Genomic DNA, 25,009 nt, shown 5'->3' on the forward strand with positions numbered 1-25,009 from the left:
AAAAATCAAACACAAAATTTCTGTTAGACAAATCAATTCCAAGAAATGCAATCTATGATAGGAATATAAGACAATACTCTGACATTGCCACACCATACCAGAGCCCTTTTTTAAGTACTTTTAATGCTCTAATATTTTATAAAACTTTGTTTTTGGAGGAACAATCGCACAAATAAATTTTTTTGCTGAATTATAAATATATTTTTTTAATATAATTTTAATTTCTTTTAATTTGTTCTTTATTAAATATTGATATTACTACTGTATTTGATACTAAATAAAGACATATTTATTGATTTATTTAATATTTTTAATTGGTTTATAAATCTGGTATTTCACCATAACGGTAAATAATTTCTTTAAGATATTAAATAACGCAAGAAAAAACAGAATTTTAAAAAATAGAATCTACACATACAATGTAAAATAATGCAAAATTAAATGACGACGTATAAACTTGTAAACTGTTTGATACTATTGAAAAATGTGATGATACTACAAACTAAGGAAATGAATATAAATAAAATACATATTACCTTATAATTTACAAGAACCATATTATGTCATAAAAATGCTGTAATATTTGTCCAATTAACTAAGAAACCTTAATTTAAAATTAAATAGATATTTACCACTCAAAAGCAAACAAGTCGCTTCCATTTCCTCGAGTTTTCGGTAGAACCAAACGAGCCATGACGTCTGCCGGGAATTTCAGATTTCCACACCCGGCGAACATAATTTCATTTCAGTTACGTTAGGCATGTGGTACTAAAGATTACACGTGCAAACAAGCATTGGGATATACATTTAATTCGCGACTTCAAGTGTGTATTTGATCAAGGCTTAATTTACTTGCAACTGTAAATTATTCAGTAATATATTTAGGGTATGCACTTTTTTCAACTAGAATATTATAACCAAATCATAACTCTAAATAAATTTATTTTTAAATCACTTGTTATACCTATTACAAGTTATAACAATTAATATTATTCAAAAATTAACGTCAAGTATACATTTAAACAAAAATAAATTTTAAGCTTTTTAAGTATTTGTTATATTTTTTTAAATTGGAAACTTGTCGACAACTAATAACCATAATTAACTATAACATTTACATAAACTACGTTAATTACAATTAAATTGGAAAAGTGTAAATGAAGTAAATATACAATGTTTTTATTGATGTTTTCAGAGCTTTTGTTATTTTCTTTTTAATAAAAAAAAGTTACTGATATAAAGTAACCTTGATTAAATTTACATAAATTACGCTTGTTCTAAGTAAATTAGATTATGGGTCCATTATATGCTGTTTTAGCTATAACTTAATTAAATTGCCCATATTTGGTTACAGTAGCCCGGTAACATCAATAATAAATTATGCCCCAGGCTTATTAAAAGACGATTAATGGGGACGCATGAAATGGATTTACTTAGGGCCATCTTTTCTAAACTTTTGTATTCCTTAGGGGGTATTTAGCTGAATTTCTGGAGATAAATGGATTTAAAAAAAAATAGTTTGAAAATGGTTATACTTTTATAATAATTTTCCTTCGAAAAATATATGTCATTATAAATGGTTATTTCTTATAAACATATATTAAAGAAACGAATGTGTTCATCTTTGTGATTACCGTGTGTAGGCTATATAAAATTATTTGTTTAAACATTTTAAGCTGGCAAGCAAACTGATGTTTTTAAAATTAATAATAGGATTTTTTTTAGTACCAAACATAATATTTTTGGCTTCTTGCCTATTCTGAGAGATTTAAATAGCCTATTTAAATTGACTTTTCAATATTATGATCCTTTTTAATATGAAAATAGGATACAAAGTCACATTGCAACTACTGAAGAGATAAATTCGGTTCTTGATAGCATGAAAACATAGGTCATAGGAACTGATGATATTTGGTCACTATCCACATTATTAAATCGCTGTCCCCATAGGATGATATGATCAAATATATATTCTCCATTTAGTAGATATTTGAATAGATTCTAAAATATTTCCAAATTTATGGAATATAATATCTGATTACAATTTCAAAAAGTCCATTACCAAGTAAACTTATCTAAGACCTAATGGTAGACTGCCATCTCTATCAAACGTAATTAAGAAAATTCTAGGAGCAGCCTATCATGCAGACACTCCAATATTAAATGGTCCCTTTCTTCTTTACCTCTTGGGAAGTATATTTTAAAAACTAAAGAGCTTGAATGAATACTTCGGTTAAGATGCATTATTTTACATTATTCGGTCAAGACCATTATTTGTGTGTTTACATACAGCTCACGCAAATCGTACCGTTTCTACTTTAGCACTCCAAAAAAAATAAAGAAGTACAGGCACTGGAAATGTATTTATCTCAGCGAACTTGTTTAGATATCTATATGTCTCACTTGCTTCCAGGTAATTCAAAATATTCGTTGATCAGTTTCTTATTTCTTGGATCAATTTTATATTGGCTCTTTTATAGGATAAACGCCGCACATTTATCAAGACCAAACTTTATACCTATGTGTACGGAGTACTCGTGAACAAGTTTTAGGAATTGGCATTTTTAGGTTTTTTTGACTGAAAAAATATAGTTTGAGGTCGTCCATATTAATAAAGGTACCCTCAATTTGCAGGTAGTCGACTGCAGAAGCCGCGCGCTTCAAAAGAGAATCGCATTAAAATACATCCCTTTCAAAAATAATCGGCTCTGAAGATTTGTTTTCATTTCCCGACTGTAAAGAAAACTTGTTTTCCAGAGTGGCATTGGGTATTCAATAAACTGTGTTGGAGAATGAGAGACTTGAGAATACGGGCTTTTTTATAATTAGTCCAAGCCTTTGATAGACTTTGCTTGTATTAAATCAAATCCTGTATAATACATCTGTCTATCAACAAATTCCCTTTGCAACCTTTAGGTTTCCTCCTTCCGCCATGCTGCTCATGAATATCATTTAAGACCGGTTCAATTGCGTTTAACATTCGGTAGAACAAAACCCCGATATAAATTTTATAACAGGTGTTGATGCAAGCAATGGGTCTATAATTTTTGGAGACTCTTAAATTTCCCTTTTTCGGTATAATTGTTCGGCCGTCGACAACCCATTTTAGGACTAGCATGCCCTTATTGATCCAGGAACTAAAAATTCTTGCCAAATGGTGATGGGTCCCGAGAGAATTTCCTCTACCGGCAAGTTAATAATCCTAGCTAATACCACCTAGGTCTGGGAACAAAATAATTCCTGCGGGCTTTTTTCACCTTTTCTTTTGTGAGTGTGACTGTTATGTTGGACTAATCTCAATATTTCTGCAATAGGTTTTAAAGTTAGTCAAAGCAAGACTGTCCATCCGTAATGTTTTTGCAGTTGCATACATTTCTCTCCAAAAATCTTCTAGCACTAGCAGAGGATTGTCTACTATTAGCGCAGGGTCTTTAATCAAGCTAGAGAGTTGTATCAAGATTTTGTTAATATCTTCTAACTTTTCCTTAGACTATTTTTTATAACAACAAACCCTCAAATATGATCCAGAAAACGCTGTTTAATAGTGACAAGCGTATTCCTGTTCGGTGTGCCGTATTGCCGCCAGACTTTTACAATAAGTTTCCTGATCTTTTTAGTAAACGTTTTACTTATGTTGATAAATTCCAGCACACTCTATATACGAGTACCTGCTGCTTCTCAGTTTATTATTATTACTACTAATATATTGCTATTAATATTATTATTATTAATATTATTATTACTATAAAATATCCTCAAAATAATAATTTAAAACTGGTACAATTCAATAGAGCATTGTGTGGTCCCGTCGATTTTTGTGCCCCTATTTTTGCTTTGCTACTTTATCCTCTGATTGGGGGGAGATTCAACCCCGAAATGTTAAATGAAAAGGAGAAGTCGAGTGACACTCTAATTTGAAGGTCTTTTGACCTTGTGTACAACTGCCAAGTTTGAGGCCTCTACTTTCAAACTTGTCAAATAGCAATTTTTTTAATTTAATTAACTATCCACAAAAATCAGATGCTTTGAACTTTGGGACTAATGATAAGTCGATTATCAAGTGATTCTGGCTACGTCTTATAAAGAACTAAGTTAGGTGTCCTTAAAGAAAGAAGTCCAACAAGTTGACGTTAAATCAGGTAATCGTGCCGGCTAGTCTATTTGGCCTCTTCTTCCAATACATCGGCCACAAAAAGTAATATCTAGAAAAATCTCTTACAGGACGTGTGGAGGTGCTCCATCTTGTTGAAATACTAGCAAGTCTTTGGCCAAATCGGGGGACGTTTTCTAAAATCTCTGTGATTTGGGGATTGATGGCATTTTCAAGTAAATTTAAATAAATTTCACCATTTAAATTGACCTGTATGAAAAAATGCCTATTCATGTGATTGCCAAGAATTGCCATCTATATGTTTAGTTTTAAAGAATGCTGGGTATGTATCACATAGATCAAATAAAAGTTACTGTCGCTTCAGTATCTGCATTTGTGACGGTTTAATTTTTTATATAAGCAAAACGTGGCTTCGTCAGAAAAGCAAATATTATCATGGTTGATAAATTTTTTCCGACAGATTTTTGACAAAACTCTACTCTGCGATCAAAGTCACCTTTGTTTTTTTTCTGCACCAATGGTAGCCTGTATATTAGTGATGATTTATGGGCTAGGCTTGATTCTCTGAAGAGGTTAGTTGGGGCCATAGCAACATGGCTACAACTTCAACTTTTTTATTTCGGACAGGTCTTACTCTTTTACTATTTTTTCTTGCCAACTGGTCCGGTTTGTGCAAAATGTTCTCCACAATTCTAACACATTTTTATGGGTCAAAAAATATTCAGAATAAATTTGATTAAAACTCGCAGCTGTAGGTCTCGAATAATTGTTGTTTTTAATATAAACAAGAATAATTTTAATTCTTTCTTGTAACGTGAACGTCCTTTTTGGAAATTACTTAAAACTTTGCATTTAATACTTCAATGTATGAAATGAAATGTACCAAACGCATAAATGATTAAAACGTACTAAAAAAGGCGGTATTTTACATTTTTGTTTAATATTATTGTCATGTTTGTGAAGCAAATACCTCAATAAATTTTGCTTCAATAATAAATTTTATTTTAGCAATTTTTTTAAATTTTCGGAATATTAAATTAAGGATTAAATCAGGTAAAAATTGTTTTTTATTTCCCTTTTTTATTGACAACCCTTACTTTTTCCCTTTTTATTTACAATTTTTAAGAGTTAATAATTTTTATTTAACAGGCTGTCATTTTAACAGCAATGAGAGTAAAGGCGTAAAACTAAGTTAAATGATCTACAAAATAAGGTCAGTCGACACTCCTTTCAATTTTAAATTTTGAGAAATAATCTCCTTCGCATAGGTAATAAAGTGGCGTAGCTGAAATTAGGTGTAAAATGTGTACCCTTCAATACAAAAAACGACGGATCCAAGATTTTTTTAGAAGGAAGTGTAGCGATTTGGGGCGGATAATTTTGCCTTTAATAGCTGATATTTTTCAACAACTTAAATTTAGTTTGCAAAGAAAAAAGCTGCCAAATCTAAGCTAAGGCATGTTTAAAATGTTAAATATGTTGGATGTTTTGGGAATATTAGGAAAAATAGTTATTTATATGCCGAAGGTCCAAAAGGCATTCATTTCTTGATTTCAGACAAAAATTTTTTGTATCCGTGAGTTTTTATTAAACTAAAGTGATCTTCATCTGCATAATATTTTAGCTGCGGACAGCCTCTGATAAGCATATCCCCATATTATTTTTGACATCCTTCATACTCAAGTGAATAATTCTTTTAGACAGTATAGTAAAAACTAACTTCTTTAAAGTGTTTCTTTTAATAAGCTAATGGATCATTTTCGGGAGTTAGTTTTGCCCAACACACCATCGATCAAGTCAACAGAGTGGTCCAGAGAAAGCCCTTTTGGTTGTACTTTATTACTTGCACATCTTTCCATATGTTTCAGCAAAAATGACGATAAGGTTTAACAGACCTTTATACGTGCCATCAAGTCCCAATTTCCAGATTGGAGTATATCTTATTTAGTACTAAGGCTTTTATTCCAATTGAAATTTATTATTTACTACATTTCAATAAAGTGATGTTAAACTAAAGTCTGGAAAAAAGCATAAACGGCCTAAACTCTTATATATTTTCGAATTCGAGCGGAAAAACAAGCCGTTCACTACATATGTTGTTGGCCTATTTTCCTCGCTCCAATGCGATCCCAAACTTTTATTTTTCATTAAAAAAGTTTACATCGATCAATCTCTTGACTTTATTTAATTTTGAAAAGTTGGCCAAAATTAGAAAAGCGAGATACAAAAAATTGTTTATTAGATTTAAAATATCAAGCTGCTAACATAATAATTATATTTATTATATAGGGTGGTAACCTAATAAAATGCGTTTTTTTTAATTATTAATACCTTACATTTTTATGATATTTTTAAAAGATAAAATGAATTCAATAAATTCTTGAAATCAAATACACAATTAAATTTCTTTATTTAAAAATGTGTTCACCTTTTAGTCTGTTATTACATTTTGTCAGATTTTTATAATAATATAAGTTTTTATTGGTAGTGACAATTGTATTGTATACCATATTATTAAATTAAAATAATATATATTTCGATATGTTCTACTTTATTATTGGGTGAAAAAATCTTTAAGGCAGTTCTAATGAAAGGCTAAAACGTCCGATACTCTTTTAATAAAAGGGTTATGTTTATTGGCAAATTAATTAAAAAAAGTAACACAGTAATATAAAAAATAGAAACGAGTTCTTCTGTACAAAAAAAGTTTTAGTTAGTACTATACTTATAAATTTTTCTTTTTTAATCACTGATTAATTTTTTTTTAGTTAGTGATTCCGGTAAATATTTGAAAAATACCGCAATTTAGAATATGCAATGAGCTTTTTCCGTAAAAAATATATTTCCGTTAAAACATCAAGTATACTTGGAACTGCAAATTTCAATATTGCAGTTTGAAGGGGAATTAAAACTGACAGAGAGCAAAAACAACATATGTTTGGTTAATGTAGTAGAAATAGGAATTATTAATTGAAATATGCATATATTTTTTAATAAGTTTATTAAAAAAAAATACTGAGCTTAATTTGCGTAATAATTTAATATGGCTGGAAACAAACAAATTTAAAAAGGTTAATATTTTCTGATGGTTTTTTTAGTATAAATTATATAAAAATAGGTTGAATGACTATTATTGATGCACAGTCTCGTTAGTGTACAGAGAGTAACGTTAGTAGTAACAAAGTAACGTTACCCTTAAAAAAAGGTGAGGAACCATTACTTTTGGTAGTTCTCACCTTTTTTCAAACCTTTTTTTTTATTTATTTTTTTTAAATAGTTTTTATATCACTCAATTATAAGTGCTTGAAGTTAATTCATATATATTTATCAGTATTGTTAATCTGCAAAGCAAGTTATTACCCTTAGCTCTTTAACACAAAGTTAATTTGTTATAAAAATAATTTACTGAATCACTTTAGCGTTAATAAGCCCAGCTTCTTGAATGATTCTCTGTTTTAGTTTTTGCAAATTTCTTGGTTAAGTTTGGTATACTCTCTCTTTTAAATACTTATATTAGGTAAGTAGGGAGATCATTTAATCGCTTCTCTTTAGCGGTTCATCGATTTGGAAAGGTTTTATTCAACAACCTTATTACGTCCCTTCCCTAGTGTGCTTGAGCACCATCTTGCTAAAACCAAATATTATGAATGCTTTCACCTGTTGTCAATCCAATTTCTGGTTTTACTTTATGTTCTAACAGTGCTTTTTACTTACCAGTGGTTAAATTTCCTTAAACACAAAAAGTTCCAATTAATGTATTTTTTAAAATGCCTGTCCAAACGTTTACTATTTAGGGGTACCTACTGGGTATGATCTTCAACCATTTAATGAGGATTTAGCTCCGAATAGAAGAAGAAATTATGTCTATTAGCATGCTCTGAGAAGTTGCTTTGTTTAAAAAAACTATACTGGGAAAAAAGTCAGGGTCATTATCAATATTTGTCATCATCATTTTAGCGAATTTTTACACGGCGATCAGGATTATCCTTATTTAGAGCTTGTACTAAATTCATTTTCTAATGATGGAAATGAATACTTTTTATTGTTCGCTATATGTACAGACATATGATTTATGTCATATTGTAAACCATCGTCGGGTACTAGTATTAGGAACCTAAATAGATAGTCATCATCTAGTTGCCTTTCGTCGCTATTCTGTGTACCTGACTTAGAGTTACATCGCTATAAGATCTTTGACCATCAGCCCGGCTGCACACTATAAAAATATTTATTCTATCTAGTTTACTAAGACGAACAAAGGCCATTTTATTATAAAAAAATAAACTTTCAAATAAAATGTCGTGAAATTACTTTCTTTTAATTATAATACGAGCTTTTAAAGAAGTGCTATAATAAGAGCTAGCTAGGAGAAAATAATCGATTTAAAAAAATGTAGTGTTTAAATGAGGCAAAAAGTATTGGAATTGAAATAATGTATATGAATTTAATAAATAATTGATTAATATTAAATAGATGGCACCACATACAAAGTCAGAAGACCTAAAAAAAGACCAATCAGATAAGTTTCCTGAAGTATCTTGTGAGCCAATAAAGTCTAAACATCCAGATGTGTATGCATCCTTTAAGGTGAATATCAACCAAGATAACTTCAAAAGGGCTTGGAATGAGTAAGTCTGGACAAATAGCTCTTGTCACCCGGTTTTTTACTTAGAGGAGGGTGCTACTGGAATAGGAAGACTCTCTCTAGAATACTATTAGAATATTCGTGGTATAAACGCATTATTTTCTAGAGCTTTATCGGAAAGTTATGATGTTATTGCCTTAACCGAAATATGGTTAAATAAAAACATATATGACTGTGAGCTCTTTGATGTTGGGTAGTATATTATTATACTCATAGCGCTCAAAGTAGTTCCTTGCCTTATGAAATTTAAATTGTTGACTGTGATAGTGACTGCCTAATACTTAAAATACATTTTAAAAATAATCCTGTGTCTGTTGTCTATTTTAAACCTATTTCAGATATATTATGTATGAAAAGTGTTTAAGTATTTTTGAGGATTCCTTATTATTAAAAAATTCAAAGGTAACAGTGCTAGGAGATTTTAATTTGCCCTATTTTAATAATTGTAATTATGTAGGATGTCATCAGAATGTCCTAATACAGCTATTTCTTATTATGTAAAGCCAAAGCCAAATAAATATTGTGCCCAATTTTATGAATCGATTTTTACTTCGATTTCCTTTAAATCGACCTTTTTTTTATTTCGACTAATGTGGAAAATTGCAAGGTATTAAAATTAAGTTACCCCTTAGTTCCTGAAGACACTGATTATCTAGCCTTGAAATTGCTTTGTTATTTGAGAAACACACATAAGGCATTTTTTAATAAGAAAACATATAGCCTTAACTATGTCAAAGAATATTATTTATCTCAGAATATAATTGGTCGACAATGTTTGAGTGTTAGGATGTTAGTAAGGGTCTTGAAGGAAACATAATATCACCTTTTTAGGACCGAAATGAAAAATCAAACAAAAATTAAATATAATTTATATAAAACCTCGATAGAGAAAAATTTTGCCCTTCTGAACTTTCTTCAAATATAAAAATGCAGATTTAACATTATCTATGATGCTAAATAATGCTATTTTTGATAAACGACATAATATCGCAGATGCTTTTGCCCAGTATTTTGCATCTGTGTATTTCTTATTGTTACTTCTGACTGCTCCGATTGCCACATAGACAGGGCACATTTGTTTTAAAAGAAATTAAGAAAATGGATGTAATTAATGCTAATAAGAAGTAAAACCTAAAAAATCCACTGGCTCAGATGAAATTCCATCTTATAATTACAAAAGTTGTGCTGAATTTTTATCTAAACCTCTAGTTTTATCTATTTAGCATGTGCAATAAACAGGGATCATTTGCAGATATACTAAAGTGATAACCCAGTTTATAAAATTAATAAGAAAAATTATATTTCAAATTATAGGCCAATTAATCTGCGAAATAGTTGGTCTAAAATATTTAAAATTATCCTCTATGATTAAATATGGACATGTAAACATAAAATTAACAAGTCTTGTACACTGATTGCGAGAAGGCATTTGATAAAGTAAATTATTGTATATCGTTAAATTGGTTAGTTTTGGTTTTTCAAAAAATGCCTTTAATTTAATTAAATCCAGTTTAACGGGGAGAATAGGAAAGAGTTGGCAATTATTGTTCAAATGAATATATTTCAACTTTAGGATTCCCTCAGGGTAGCAAACTTGGTCCCTTGCTGTTCCTGCTATTTATTACTTACTTACCTGTTACTTACCTGATTGTATCTCTTTATTTGCCAGTTTATAAAATGCTGATTATTTTAAACTATATAAAACAATCTCTGTTAGGGAAAATAATATCAAATTGAAAAATGATCTATTTTCTATTGTTAATTGGCTTAAGAGTAATTAGATGCTCTTAATATAAAATAGTTCCTTTTACTCGCAAAGCAAATTATTTTATTAAAGATAACTATAATAATAACTCCAAAATTAAAAGAAAAAATGCTCTCAAAGATTTGGAAGTAACATTTCATAACAATACAAGATTTAACTGTCAGTACACTAAAATAGTTAATAAGGCTTACTGTGCCTTGGGTTTTATAACAACAATTTTAAAATTAGCACTATAACAAAACTCTAATATCCTTGTGAAGCCATGTATGGAGTATGCCTCTAATATCTGGTTACCTACAGCAACGTGACACTCGGACATGATTGAAAAGGTACAGAGACGTTTTTTGAGATTTTTGTATGTCAGGAAAAATAAGATCCAAATGCTTTGCACTTAAAGAAAGAATCAGGCGGTATTGTTCACATATTTTATATAGTGTAGCTTTTATATAGTGAACTGTATTAAATACAAAAATTGTGAATTTATTGAGTATATTTTCTTTAAGGTACCAAAGATTAGATTAAGAATAACTAAAGATATATTTTATAGAAATAATTGTAATACGTCTCTAATATATAATATGTTACGGATTTGTAATGATGTCTTGGAAGATGTTGACATATTTGCTATTAAGGCCAAAGAAATTGGAAAATTTCTAAAGCATTAGGACATGGTTTAGGATTCAATTAAAAAAACTGTTATTATGAATATTGTAGACTGTACTTAATTTTGTCTCATATCCTGTTTTTATTGTTTTTTTGTTTTTTTTTTTAATTCTTGTTTACTTTACATGTAATTGCTATGACATGTTTGTAGTGAAAAGTTGTTCTAATAAATAAATGAATAACTATATTAATTATTCAAATTTAAAAAAAATATATTACAAACACGTGGACATTTTAAATAAAACTATTTACATGTAAATTATCTACCTACGGACTTAATATTGTGTTTAATTAATTTAATTTTAAAACTGTATTAAAAGGTCATATGTAATCCTGTCAAATATTTTAAAACCTGTGTACTCCTAAAATCCTATTCCGTTGCGTATTATAACTATGAAATTCAGATAAAAAATACTATGAGCAATCAATTTTTAATCATATTTAAAGGAAAATATCACAATCGCAGATATTTATAGCAGAAAGTAACATTATACTAATAAAAAATTAAAATTTTCGTTACATAAACCTTTAAATGACCCTAAGCTGTTTCGCACTATTATTGCAGAAACCGTTTGACCTTGAAATGACCTTTAAGGATTGCTTCGCTCCAAGGTTAATTACATATCTAAATGGTAAATTTTTCACTGTTTTCCTAATTCTGGAATATAAAAATAGTAGTTTCTCTTCAAAAAATAAAAGTTGTCTTTGAGATGACTTTGCAAAATGACCTTGGGTGGACTTTGAATTTTAAATCAAAACTGAACAACTTTATTTTAAAACGTTTTCTTGGAAAATGCGATCCTAGGAAGTTGGGATATAAGTACAGGGATGTAGCATTTGTTTTGTTACACCCTATACACGATTTTTGCTTGTTGGTTAATTAGATTAAGTAACAAGTATGTACTCTAATATAATATAATACATACATTAATAATTAACTATAAATATTTCTCTGTCAGAAAGCTCTTTTTTAATCTACGTCACTGGCTCATACAGCTTAACAGGATTTAATTATTTTATCCTGATTTTGCTCTCTCTACACATATTATATTATTTGGGTGTTTGTTTTGGTGTTATATAAATAATAATTTAATTCCTCCAATATTTGTTAAATATTGACTTTTTTGTGGATAATTTATTATGTATTCGTTTTTTTTCGCAGAGAGCAAAAATGTTTTTTTACAGTTTTCCACCACTATCTTTTTCTGGTAATATGATTGGTTTAAGTATAATATCACTTTTAGTAATTTGTAATTATGAAATTCTAATAATCTGAATGTGGCCTTATTAACAGATTGTTATAATGTCAATGTACATAAATATCGCAAATAATGTGTGACTGCGTTTTAATTAAATATGATAAAGCCTGGATAAATGAGCCAAATTCATTTTATTTACTCAAGATTCATAAATATTAACTAATATATAGCTAATCAATATTATATTTCTTCTTAATATTATACTATATAAATATAATTGTTTTAATATATTTTTATTTCCTTTACTTTCCTGGTATGCTTTTTAGGCCTTTTAGCCATGGTTACTTTCTCAATTTCTCAATTAATTTACATTAATTTTAAAAATTAATTAGTCTTTTAGACGATTATTCTTTTAATTCTTAGTTATTCTTTTAAGTTTTATCGACTGTATTTTTTTATAGAGTTAATAGCTAATAGAGTATTTTTGTTATATTTTATTAATATTATAAAAATATTTTTTTCTTAAAACGCCTGTCTTAAAGAAGTCTATCCTAATTTTTTTTTCATTAAATATATTTTTCCATCTAGATGCAACTTACGTAAAATGAAGAAATAGAAATCCAAAGGTGGCAGGTCAGGGGAATATAGGAAGTGGCTATTAATCCCATGACTCCTGAAATTTTTACTAATACGGCATATTATACAAGATATTTTTGTTTGTAAGAAGTAATGTTTGTTAAATTTTACGTGAATATTCGGTTAATATTTACCTATTTGATTATTAGTTTATTTTACAATTAAGAAGTGTCATTAGGTATAAAATATACTTTATGTTTCTTTATGTAATTAAATAAATTGTATAAAGGCAAATAAATTGGCAATACTTAAGGGATCAACTCATAAGACTTATCATATTCTTGGGAAACTAGGTAAAAAGATGATACATTTTAGCCAGCAATATACCAACATTCGAAGGATTATTTAATTAAAAGTTTAAAAAATATTTCAGAAAACATAATCTATTTTATTGTCAGACTCTTTCACAATGCTTAATTATTTAATAATTCCTAATTGTTCAATTAAGATTTGTGAGATAACCTGACAATTAAATAGGTAAATATTGTGTTTTCTCAAATTCGTTTTTTTTTCATTTAATATTAACTATAATTCTGATATATTGGCTTGGCTAAAATGTTTTATCCTTTTTTCTAGTTGGTTTTATTTAATTTACGTTTTAATTCCCAAGAATACGATTAGTCTTATGAATCAATCCCTTGAGGATTGCAAATTTCTTTTCCATCTTATAAGAGCTCTAACTTAATCATGGCAAAGTTTCCATTATCTTCTTTATGAAAAAAAAACTTTATTAAATACCCCCTTAGTTTTATATCCTGTTTTTATTACTAATTTATAAAATAAATATTAACTTTAAAAGTTGTTATAATGTTTTTCTTATCACAAAAAAGAAAATGCAACAAAAAAAGAAACATTTTTTTATTAGGTTTACTAGAGCTTGTTTTTACTGATTTATATTTTTATTTTTAAATTTCTAAACTGTCAACAAATTTCTAAACTAATATTTATATCTTTGTCTACCTTAAATATTTTTTAAGGCTTAAGGTAAGATCATCATATCCATTTTCATCATACATAATCATTTTCGCTTTTATTTGTAAGTAATAACTCAATCATAAAAGGGCCATAATATTAGCGCAATAAAAATACATTTCAATTTAAAACAATTTTCCAGAATACGACATTAAATGATAAACATGTTATTTGTCAAATAAACTAAATCAATCTAGCACTTCTATTTCAATTCATTTAAAAGCTCATTTTGACATTTATTAATTTCAATACAATTACTCGCGCCATTAACTCATTACGGTAATTGTCGTAATGAGTTTTACTATGGATGGAGTACACATAGTCGCACCATCAGCGCCATACCGATAAATTTACCATGTATAAACAAAATTCTGTTTTAACCCAACAAGCAATTTTGGACTGCATAATTGCTTCGTAAATCTCTCCAAGTAAATAGCTTACGTCACGTTTTAAAATAGTTTCAGTTTAATTGCTATTTGAAAAAAGAACCGTCTATCGTCTAAAGAATAATAATAAATCTACCTCTATTAGATATTTTTTTATATAAATTAACAATATACTTAAATCCTTAGTCTATAAACATACTTTCGAAACACTAATCTACCATAAGATTATTCTTATCTAGGAAGCCTTCGCTATTAGAGGAGGCGCATTGCCAATGTAAATACTGCCAGCAACTGCATATAATTACCACAAATTTCTATGTAGACCCGCAATTAGCAACCCATATTAATCTCAGTTTAACTTTAGTCCATAGCTGAAATTTGGCTTGGTAATAAGTTCATTAGAGTCTCGAGAAAAGAGTCTTACAATATTTATGAAGAGCCCTATCCAAGAGGCCAATTTTAAATTTAACGCGGAAGGGCAAAAATATTAATTTTGAATTAATTTTAATTTACAGTTCTCATTAGATTTTTAGTTTTGGTTGCTAGTTTTAATGTTTACTTGTGAAATTTATGGTAGAATTTTAATTAGAAACTTGAATTATTAAAGAAAGAAAATTGGGTAATTTAATAAAATGAACTAAAGTAGTTTCGCATTATTGATTCAGTCAGTCAGTTTAATGATGGAAAAAAATCTTAATTTACTAAAAATAGTTAAAATCCCTTTTTTATAAATAAGAAATTTGCCGTAGGCGAATGCGGCAATTTCCATGAATAAATAATTGGGATTTTACACATGTGAAACATACAATTTTTTTTTGCTAACGTATTTTTTTTACGCATTAGTGCAGAAAGTAATTTGATATTTTTGATTTTTTTTATGTTTCTTTCGGTAGTAGAAAATTTGTTCTTATGTTACACGTGTGTAAAATCCCCTGTTTTATTTATGGAAATTGTCGAAAAATTTTCCAATCATAAAGAAAGAATCTATTTAGACACTTTTTACATAAATAACTATTTTATTATTAATTTTAAAAGCTAATAAGTATTTACCCAAAAAAAAATTAAATAAATTTGCTGTCATTTTATGTTATACCCCTGTATAAGGCTCTTTGGAACATAGGCTCTTTGCCACATAGCCGATTTTTAATAAATTTATTGTTAGTTAATAAGGTTTATTAAGACCGAGCAAAAAATTATAAAAGCACAAGACTCCAAGACTAGCTCCAACACATAGCATAACTTAATAAATATTATTTATGCGATGTAACATGAATATATATGGATAAGTATATGTTATTAATAAATGTTTAAATTAAATAAAGTATAAAATGTTATTAAAATGTTAAAATTATCATTTAAATCTACACATGAAATTAATTGTGAATCTATAAGTTTTAACTAAACCTTGAAATTACAAGGCTTCAAATTGCCCTATTACATATATTATTTTAAAAATAAAACTATTTAAAGCATCTTTCTTTTTATCCTCAGTGTTTAAAACTCGATTTAAGTAAGTTTTATAAATTTAGTTTTTTCTTAATATTGTTAAAAAAAATCTAAAGATCTAAACTGGTTGCATAGGGAAATTGTAGACATATATTCAACATTACTACTACCTGGATATTTTGCAACTACTTAAATAGTTAAATCTAAATTTCGCTTTTAATCAAAAGTCTTTTCTTTCTATTATTATATACACTTACGTATTTATTTTATTATTATATACAATACGAGAAAAAAGTTCCACAAGTTCGAAATGCCATTTTTTAAATTAACATATTATTTGTGATAATTTAAGAAATGATATAAAATGATATTTTCTTTGAGTAATTCAAACAAAAATAATAATTTTTTTTATGTCAGTATAGATTTTATTTGTTTTTCATTAAGCATCTACGTAATTTTTTTTTATAACGACAAAGTAAAATTTTTAGCTTAAATAATTTATTAATGCTTTAACTTGGTATGAATTATATATAAATTTTACACTTACTGTGCAATTTTAATTTAAGAGATTAATAGTTTCTCTTATCTTAAAGCGTGTTTTTGGTCTTTAAGGTTTAGTATAGAACAATAATTCACCAAACTCCAACCAAAGCAACATTGACTTAAATATTGTTTTTATAAAATATTGTCAAAGGCATTAAAATAACCTAAATATAAAATTACTAATAGAACAAAATTAATTTTGGAGTAAATAATTATTTTACGTGAAAAAAAATTTAACGCACAATAAAATAATTTAGAAGATTCATTAGCCTCTTCATAAAATCTGCATAGTGAATAGTTGAAAATTATATTCATTCTATTTGAGTACCTGATCTACTTAAGATAATACTATTGCTTTGATCCATTAATATAGTATTCTAGCTTTTGATCCGCTATAATTAAGCTTTCTGATTTATTTTGTTATTTGCTTCTCAAGTTTTAACTTGCTTTATTAAATCTAGACTTAATCATATACCTATTTTTTGAAACAATATGGTTCATTCTGTTCAAGGCTTTAAAACGACATAAACATACTCTCATTACAATTTCATTTCTGCAAGAAATTTTATTTAGATAAAAATAGTACTTGAATTTATAGAATTTGCATACTAATAGAATAGATTTGAATACAGAATTTTATATTTAAATAATTGAACTTTACAAACGGATGAAGTTTTGACTAACCCTATTGCTGTAGCTTATTTGTTTATATTCCTCGTATTTATTCAATAATTATTGTATTAATTGGAGTTATAAGTACAGAGCATTGATACTACAACACATTTATCACCCTCATCATAAAATCTAGAAAGTAATTTATCGTGAAGCATTTCGCGATTGCATACAAATATGTCTTCTTAAGCATTATGCAATGAATAATTCTATCATTATTTTGATCGGTTTATTTTCAATAAGGTTTTCGATTTTTTCTTACTGTATGATATAGTTATGTCAAGAATATTACTAATTCTATCACCAATACTCTAACATCTTTTTTCTCTAGCGGTCTCTCTATAATTTTGGGGACATGTCTTTTCATATTAGGTGTATGTTTATTGCATGTTAGAACTGCATGACTTGATACTTATGTAAGCATTATTTTAATATAATTATATAGGGTAAGAAGGTGTTTTAGATCATTTTATTATACCAAGATTTATTTACTGTATGTGTTAATTTTATAGTAATCATAATTTGTGAGTTAAAACTAAGTATCCTTACATATAAGCATTTAGATTAATTAAAATGGATGGATTTTTAAATAAATGGTCTCTTGATTTTCATTTGCTTATAATGCTCTATATATTTTCAGAATAAGTTAATTTGTCCTAGTCATAATCATAGAAATATTTATTATACAAAGTGCATATTTACCAAACAAAGTGTATTATTCCTGTGTATCTTCCATAACACCGGGTAACAAAATACGTCTAAAATATATTAATATATAGAATCCTACACAAAAGATTAAAACTTATATACTAAAATTTAAGTAAAGCTTTTACATAAAAAGAGACATAAAGAAATTTGTCCTAATAATAGTTTAACCAATTATTGTAGATAGCACATCTTGTTCTAACATTTCTTAGTATGATATTTTCAAGGAGGAAAAGTCATAAGAAAGGGTTAGACTAGAATTAACTATAAGCTGGTAAAATTCATTAAGAAATTTAATATCTTTATATGCGAAACAACTTTCAAACTCGACTCTTTAGTAAGCAGGAATATAAAAAGCTGATTTGAAATAATATAAATTAATAGTTAATAAAAAATTTCTTGGAATTAGGTGGAAAAATAAGAGGAATATTAGTACTTATGATAAAACAAAGAAAAGCAAAGTTTACCAAGATAGTTATATAGTGGCCATTAGATAAATATAACTGATTTATAAAATTTTTGGCCTCCATGTATAATAATAATTAATAACGCAACCATATATTTTTGCTAATTGAATTATTTTCTAATACTCACTGATAAGATAGTGATATTAAGCGGCATTATAATAGCCTACCTCAGAATAAACAAGTGTAAGTTTTATGTAAGGAAACGCTTTTTCGGTATATGTAATTGAAAGTTTAAAGAAATATTAAGTAAAAGCCCAAGATCTCGAGCCGGTTCAACAGCTGGAACAATGTCTTCATTTATATGAAGACAAATAAATATAAAAAAGTTAAATTTGGACTTTACATAATCTGGTCCAAATATTAGATGAACAATTTTTCTTGCATTAACCGAAAAAGCAGAGATTCTGTTCAGATACCTGTTAAAAATATTTAATTCTCTCAATGAGTTTTTAGATTTAAAATAATGCAGACACTGGGTGTCGTTAGCATCTAGATGTACAGAGCAATCATGAATAGATCATGATAACAGATATGCAGTAAATATAATAAAGAGTAATGGTTTTAGTATGCTACCTTGAAGAACTCTGTATTAAAGTTTGAGGATCCGACTTTTCTCCACCTAATCCCACAATTTGCCTTCTAAGACTTATATATAAAGAAATCTACTTGTATGCTTTAGTGGAAAAACCAAAGAAGTGCAATTTAACAATAAACCTATTATGGTTCATAAGGTCAAAAGCTTTACTGTAATCTAAGAGTAACAGATATGGTACTTCGTAAACATATATATTTTTTGACAAGCTCGGAAACGCGACACAATGGTTGATGGTATCCGCTTGGAAGCAATAAATATATTCACCATGTCGGAAAACCAGTAACTCTAGTATATTCCCAACAATCGATGAAATGGATATTGGCCTAGCCTTACTCAATAAGGTGATTTTAGCACCTTTTGGAAATGGCTTTACTATTGCAGCCTTCCATAGAATATGGAATTCTCTTTTTTGCAAGCAAATATTAAAAATTCTGGTGACTACGTGCGTAATAAAATGAATGATTAATAATAGCATGTTATCAACGCTCTTCGATTTAATTTTCTTTAGTGATTTATATGCATCATATTAGGTAATGCTACGTTGTTGTGGGAAACATAGTTTTGGATTAGTAAAACTGTAAGCTCATTACCATCTCTGTATTGTAATGGCCCTATATATTGGCAAAATTGATCGAATATTTCATTTATATTTTTTAGATTATGTGAAATGTTAAATAATATTTTTTGGAATAAATACTCCAAGTGCTCCGCTTTAAACAATTTTTTTTAATTAGTCTTTATTTTCATTAATTCAAAAGTCATGTAGGCTTTTTTCTCACTGCGAATAGTGGAAAATAAATAATATTTAGGTAAGTATTTGTTTACACTTATTATATGCCTTGATTTTAAGTTAAATAATTTTTTTAATCAGTTATGTCAAGTTGATATTGTGTTTTATACCGGATAGATTTTACTAAAGCAAATTCATTCAAAACCGTATTTAGTAGATTGAGGTTAAATATTCTTGTGAAAGTACAGAATTAAAGTCAATTTAATGTGGAAAAGCACTAAATAAGTCTTTGTTAACATTTTTAAAGTCTTAATATGTATAAAGCTTAAAGCTCTTCTCTGTAAGTAAGAACAAACATTTCTGCGATTAGGCATATTATGCGAATCTAATATTCCGGATTCATTTAGATCAACACTACTACCAACACAAATAACGATAACTCTTATAATTTAGAGGAATGTGTTCCTTTAATAGCTTGTAATAACTTGTGGGTTTCCAACAGGGTTTCTAGAAAAAGGTGACCTATAAAAAATACCAAGAAAAAACGCATACTATTAATAACTTTGATTGCAAACCAAATGTGTTCTTAGTTCTTAAAATATTAAATTTATATCAACAGAGGTACCAGACAGGCTGTCTGCAACATATGCATAAACTCCAATACCTCTTGTTGAATGATGTCTGCTAAAAAGTTGATGTCTAGATAATATAAAGTAAGTGTTTTACTTTAATACTCTGCATATTAGACATTTTCGTTTCAGAGATGTTTAAAAATTCTCATTATTATTAAATGCGTTCACTGTTTTAAGGACTTTGCATTATTTCTTTAATTTTACTTCAAAATGTTTCCTTTTCTATCATTGCCTATATATATTAAACTGAAAATCAGTATTATATTAAATAGACTAATCCAGAAAATATTTGTGTATATATGTGTAGAAAATCTGTAGAAATTAAAAAAGAATATATGCAGCTCGTTGTTTTTTTTTTCACAAAAGAACCAAAGAAAACAGAGAAATATAAGATTATAAAAAAAATATATTTTTTACGCTACAATTTTAAATTGACCTAATTAGTTTTGGTAACAATGTAAGGGACAATGTATTTAGTAACAGCTTATCCTTAAGTCGTTTTCTCCTGCTTTACATTACTTAATAATGTAACTCCATAATTTAGCTGTCGAGACTAAGCCTTTGAATAAATTATGCGCTTTTCGTCGACAATCTTATGAATTATTAAAAATTACTTGTGACTAAGTAAATCATTTTTAAAGCGAGTTGATAAGATTGTTAGAAATAAATATACTTTTTAATGTTATTTTATTTTAGAAATCGTAATAATAGGCTACAAAAGATTCTTATTTTATTCTATTTTTATCGTGTTTTGTACAAATTATTTTAGAAAAGAATGTAAATAATAACTTGACAATTAAAGAAAAATTATTGTTTGAATAAAACCTTTAAAATATTTGTTTGTTTTAGATAGAGCACCTAACTGATAAACTCTGTAAAGTTTCTAAATCTTTACAAACTAGACTTGCTCAATAATAAATTTTCTACAAAAAACAAGAAACTATCTACTTGGCATATTTTGGGTTATTATTCAGGAATTTCGGAAAATATTTCCATCAGAGTCTAGCAAATTCTTATAATATATACATCCTTTAGTACCTTTTCTCAGTATTGGACAAATTATTAAAAAAAATTGTGCTACTTTTGGATTTTCAGAAGTTATTAAGGATGGTTTGTTTTGAAATACAAGCAATATAAAAATATAAGTCAGAATCAATAAAAAAATATTTATATTATTTCTAAAGTTTTTTTTCTTTTGTAATTTTTTCAGTTGTTCTAATATACAAATATTTCTCTGTGCAAAGATTTTAATAGGTTATTGTTTGAAAGCCAGTTAATTTTTTTAAATTAACCAATTAGTGTATAACATCTATTTAAGCGGATGACGCAATACACCACGTTGTTCGACGTGTACGATTATTTTGACATATTTCATATTAAAACCATTTTGCTTAGTCTCAAAAGTGACAGCATAAATATATTTTAGTGGCACTTATGAGCACTTACTTTTACTATGATACTATAAATCTATCGCTCTATAATAATAAACAAGGAGGGTAAGTATAGCTAATTTATTTTAAATTTAATTAAATTTTAAGGGTGGAAACTATTACTATTAATAAAATATTCCTTTCAGATAATGTTCAGACATATCTAATTTTTATAATAATCGGCTTTCTAAACATCGATTAGTTTTGTTAGCATGGGTTATAGCGGATACTATGCAATACGAAAGTACCCACGTTTTTTTATTATTTTCAGTTTGGCCTTGCCTAAATTTTTTTAATTACTAAAATGTTATAGATGAAGATTATGGGGTAGAGGATAAAAGTCTTAATATTATTATTTATGCAATTCCCTAATTGATTTGATGGTGCCTAGATTCAAAATGATATTTGAAGTGATGATAAACATGAAGGAAACTTAGATCATCTTGGTCGTAATATCCTTCAATCAACATATTGCCTATCAGACTATCGACCTATCAACTATCGACAGTTGAAATAAGTTTAATTGGAAGACGGTAATCCCGAGAGGAATATTCTATCAAGGAATATTTTTTCTCTATTAAATCTTGTAAAGTGAAAACGACCCATAGAGACATTATGGAAATAACTGGTATTCCTAATTACAAGATAAACAAAAATGTTATGCCAAAGCCATCAACCAATGCAGCCACTGAATGTAAAACAACAGAATCCTTTCATTCATTTTTCACTAAAAATTTATTAAATAAAATTGTTCAGCAATCAAATATATGCATTGCCGAAGAACAAACCTCTAAATTTAACTCTTGATACATTGTGTGTAATACTGGAGGCGTTTATGCTATCCGGATATGTATAATATCCGAACAAGCATTTGTATTGATCAGGGGAAAAGGATGTGTCCACTGTTTTATCTGAAGGCATATACCTAAACAGATTTAATCAGGTTCTAAGGTATCTTCATTTGAATTGTAAAAACCATATAGGTAAAAATAATCGTTTATGTAAACTGCGTCTCATTTATACACAACTGAATAGAACATTTCGGATGCAGGGTAAAATCCTGGAGCAAAATTTGTTCATAGATGAGAGAATAATCCCATTTTACGGAAAAATTTGTAAAAAAAACCGGTCAGGTTCAGTGTCAAAAATTAGGCCTTAGTACGAGATATGTTATTTGATATATATATATATATATATATATATATATATATGTGGGAAAATCACAAACATTAGTAAAAACAGTTGGTATTGGAGAAATCCTTGTCCTTCCACTTATAAAGTCAGCAGATGCTCATATTGGCTACAAATTATTCTTCGATGACTATTTCTCATAGCTAAATTTATTTAAACATTTGGCTGATTGAGATTTCTGTGCGACCGCTACGATTCAGAAAGTAGAATAATGGAGTGCATCCGCAAAACTCTAAGCAAATGGGTAAACTTTCAAAGGGGTCATAAGATTTTCAGACCACTACTGATGACGAATAATTTATACGTTGAAAAGACAGCAGAGATTGCACTTTAATAATAACGTTTAATACTGCAGAAGAAAAAGCTATTTTTAAATGATCCAAAGAAGGAAAAAAAATTTAAATATAACAGAGGAATGGGAATAGTCGATAAAGTAAATCAGTTGATAGCGTGTTATGGACAAGAATTCGATGGCGTAAATGGTGGTGGTCAATTTTCATCTATCCATTTGACGCTACGATGGTCCATGTTTATTTTCTCATGAAAAAACTGCACCTTTAAAATGATTGTATTTTAATTGACTTAAATTTATTAAAGTTTCGAAGATATTTATCATTCGGTTTTTTGAAACCCTTCAAGTCGTGGTAAAATAATGCCAGATCACCTCCAGGATGTTACTTATGATGGCAGAAACCATATTCCAGAATATTTATCTACAGATAATGTATATAGATTTAGTAAATGCAAAGCAAAATATATTTGTATAAAATGTCAGGTTGGACTTCATGCGAAGAAGAAGAGTGCTTTTTGCAATATTATTAAAAATAATGCCATAATGCATAGTATCCTAAATTTTGATTGATGACATTTTTTAAATATATTTGAAGATAATATTGTTTTAGTTAATGTTAAACCTACTTAAATAAAAAAATCACTTAATAACAAAAAATAACTTAATTAATTAATTAATAAAATTCATAGGATTTATTTTATCGGTTACAAGTAATAAAAAATATTTTTTCCTTTCCAGTTTTTAAATATAAGACTTCATAACAGGGTACCTACTTTTATGTTTTAATTAATAAGGTATTAGCAAAAAAGATTAATTACTATTATTTCTTTATTCGTTTTTAGAAAGATTTTGTTTTCTTACAATTAGTGCTCTATAATAAATTTAAAAAATATTTCTTTTCATAAATATTCTTTATCTTAATTTTTCCATTTTTATGATGCGTTTGAAAATAAAAACCATGTAACTCTAAAGTAATAACCTAATTTTATTAATAATAGTGGTAACTAATATTAGCTTAACTTGTTTGGATATGCTAAGATAACCAGCAATTATATTAATAGTAATAATAATATTGTAAAAATTTTTTCAAAAAGGGATCAAAACACAGCGTGGCAACTACTGTAGAATATCATTACTCTTCATTATTGGTAAGTTCTTGTCCAGAGTATTGCTAAATCGTATATTACGTTATTAGGTAGTGTGTGATTTTACACAACTGTAGCACTGCTAACATGATAGTCTATATAACCTTGACAGGTCTTCTCGTACGTGGGTATTATTAGCTCGTTAAAAATCTGTTCTTGAATAATTATATCCTGGGGCAGAAATTATATACAGACTCGATGATGGACTATTTAACATTCAAAGACTGCCTCAGTCATCGAAGTTCTTTATGCCGATAATTGTGGTCCTGGTCGAAGATTGAGGAGGATACATAATTTTAATGAGTTATAAATTAAATATAGGTTTTATTAGACATAGGTCTAAAACTAAACATTATCAGAAGTACTATATTGACATATTCCGAACATCTCCCAGGATATTTGTCAATGGCCAAACCTTATAGAAGATCAACCATATTTCATATCTTGGTAGTTAGTCTATAAACTAAGTAAGGCAAATATACTTACTGACGAGTAAAGATCAGACATTTAAGTTATTTTATTGCAATCATGGATTTATTTTATATATTCTAAATAAATCTTGGATCTAATGGATGTTAAAGCTGTTGGTTGTCTTTAAATGAAATTAATTAGTATCGTTGGATAAGATTATTAAAATTATATCAACCTATTTTATTATTTTTAGAATACAACACCTTTTTGTATAAAATTTTTATTTTGTGGATGAGCATTTAATAGATTTTTGTGTTTTTTCTCTTCCCCAAATTGGCGCATCCAGAAAAATCTTATTTGAGTTGCAAGTATG

The 25,009-nt window shown here is 27.8% G+C and overlaps 1 protein-coding gene across 5 annotated transcripts in view; it reads left to right on the forward strand.

Moving 5' to 3' along the window:
• The window catches only part of LOC126742702 (zwei Ig domain protein zig-8-like), a 389,553-nt gene that overhangs the window by 221,755 nt on the left and 142,789 nt on the right, over positions 1-25,009 (forward strand). Inside the window, exon 1 of one of the 5 annotated variants that reach the window (XM_050449478.1) lies at positions 21,566-21,663. The exons of the other annotated variants lie outside the window; for them this stretch is intronic. The gene's annotated coding sequence lies outside the window, so the exon portion shown is untranslated. Of the gene's footprint in view, positions 1-21,565; positions 21,664-25,009 lie in introns of those variants that run through there. 5 annotated transcript variants of the gene reach the window in all.

The sequence above is a fragment of the Anthonomus grandis genome, chromosome 12, assembly GCF_022605725.1.
Source record: "Anthonomus grandis grandis chromosome 12, icAntGran1.3, whole genome shotgun sequence".
NCBI classification, from domain to species: Eukaryota; Metazoa; Arthropoda; class Insecta; order Coleoptera; family Curculionidae; genus Anthonomus; species Anthonomus grandis.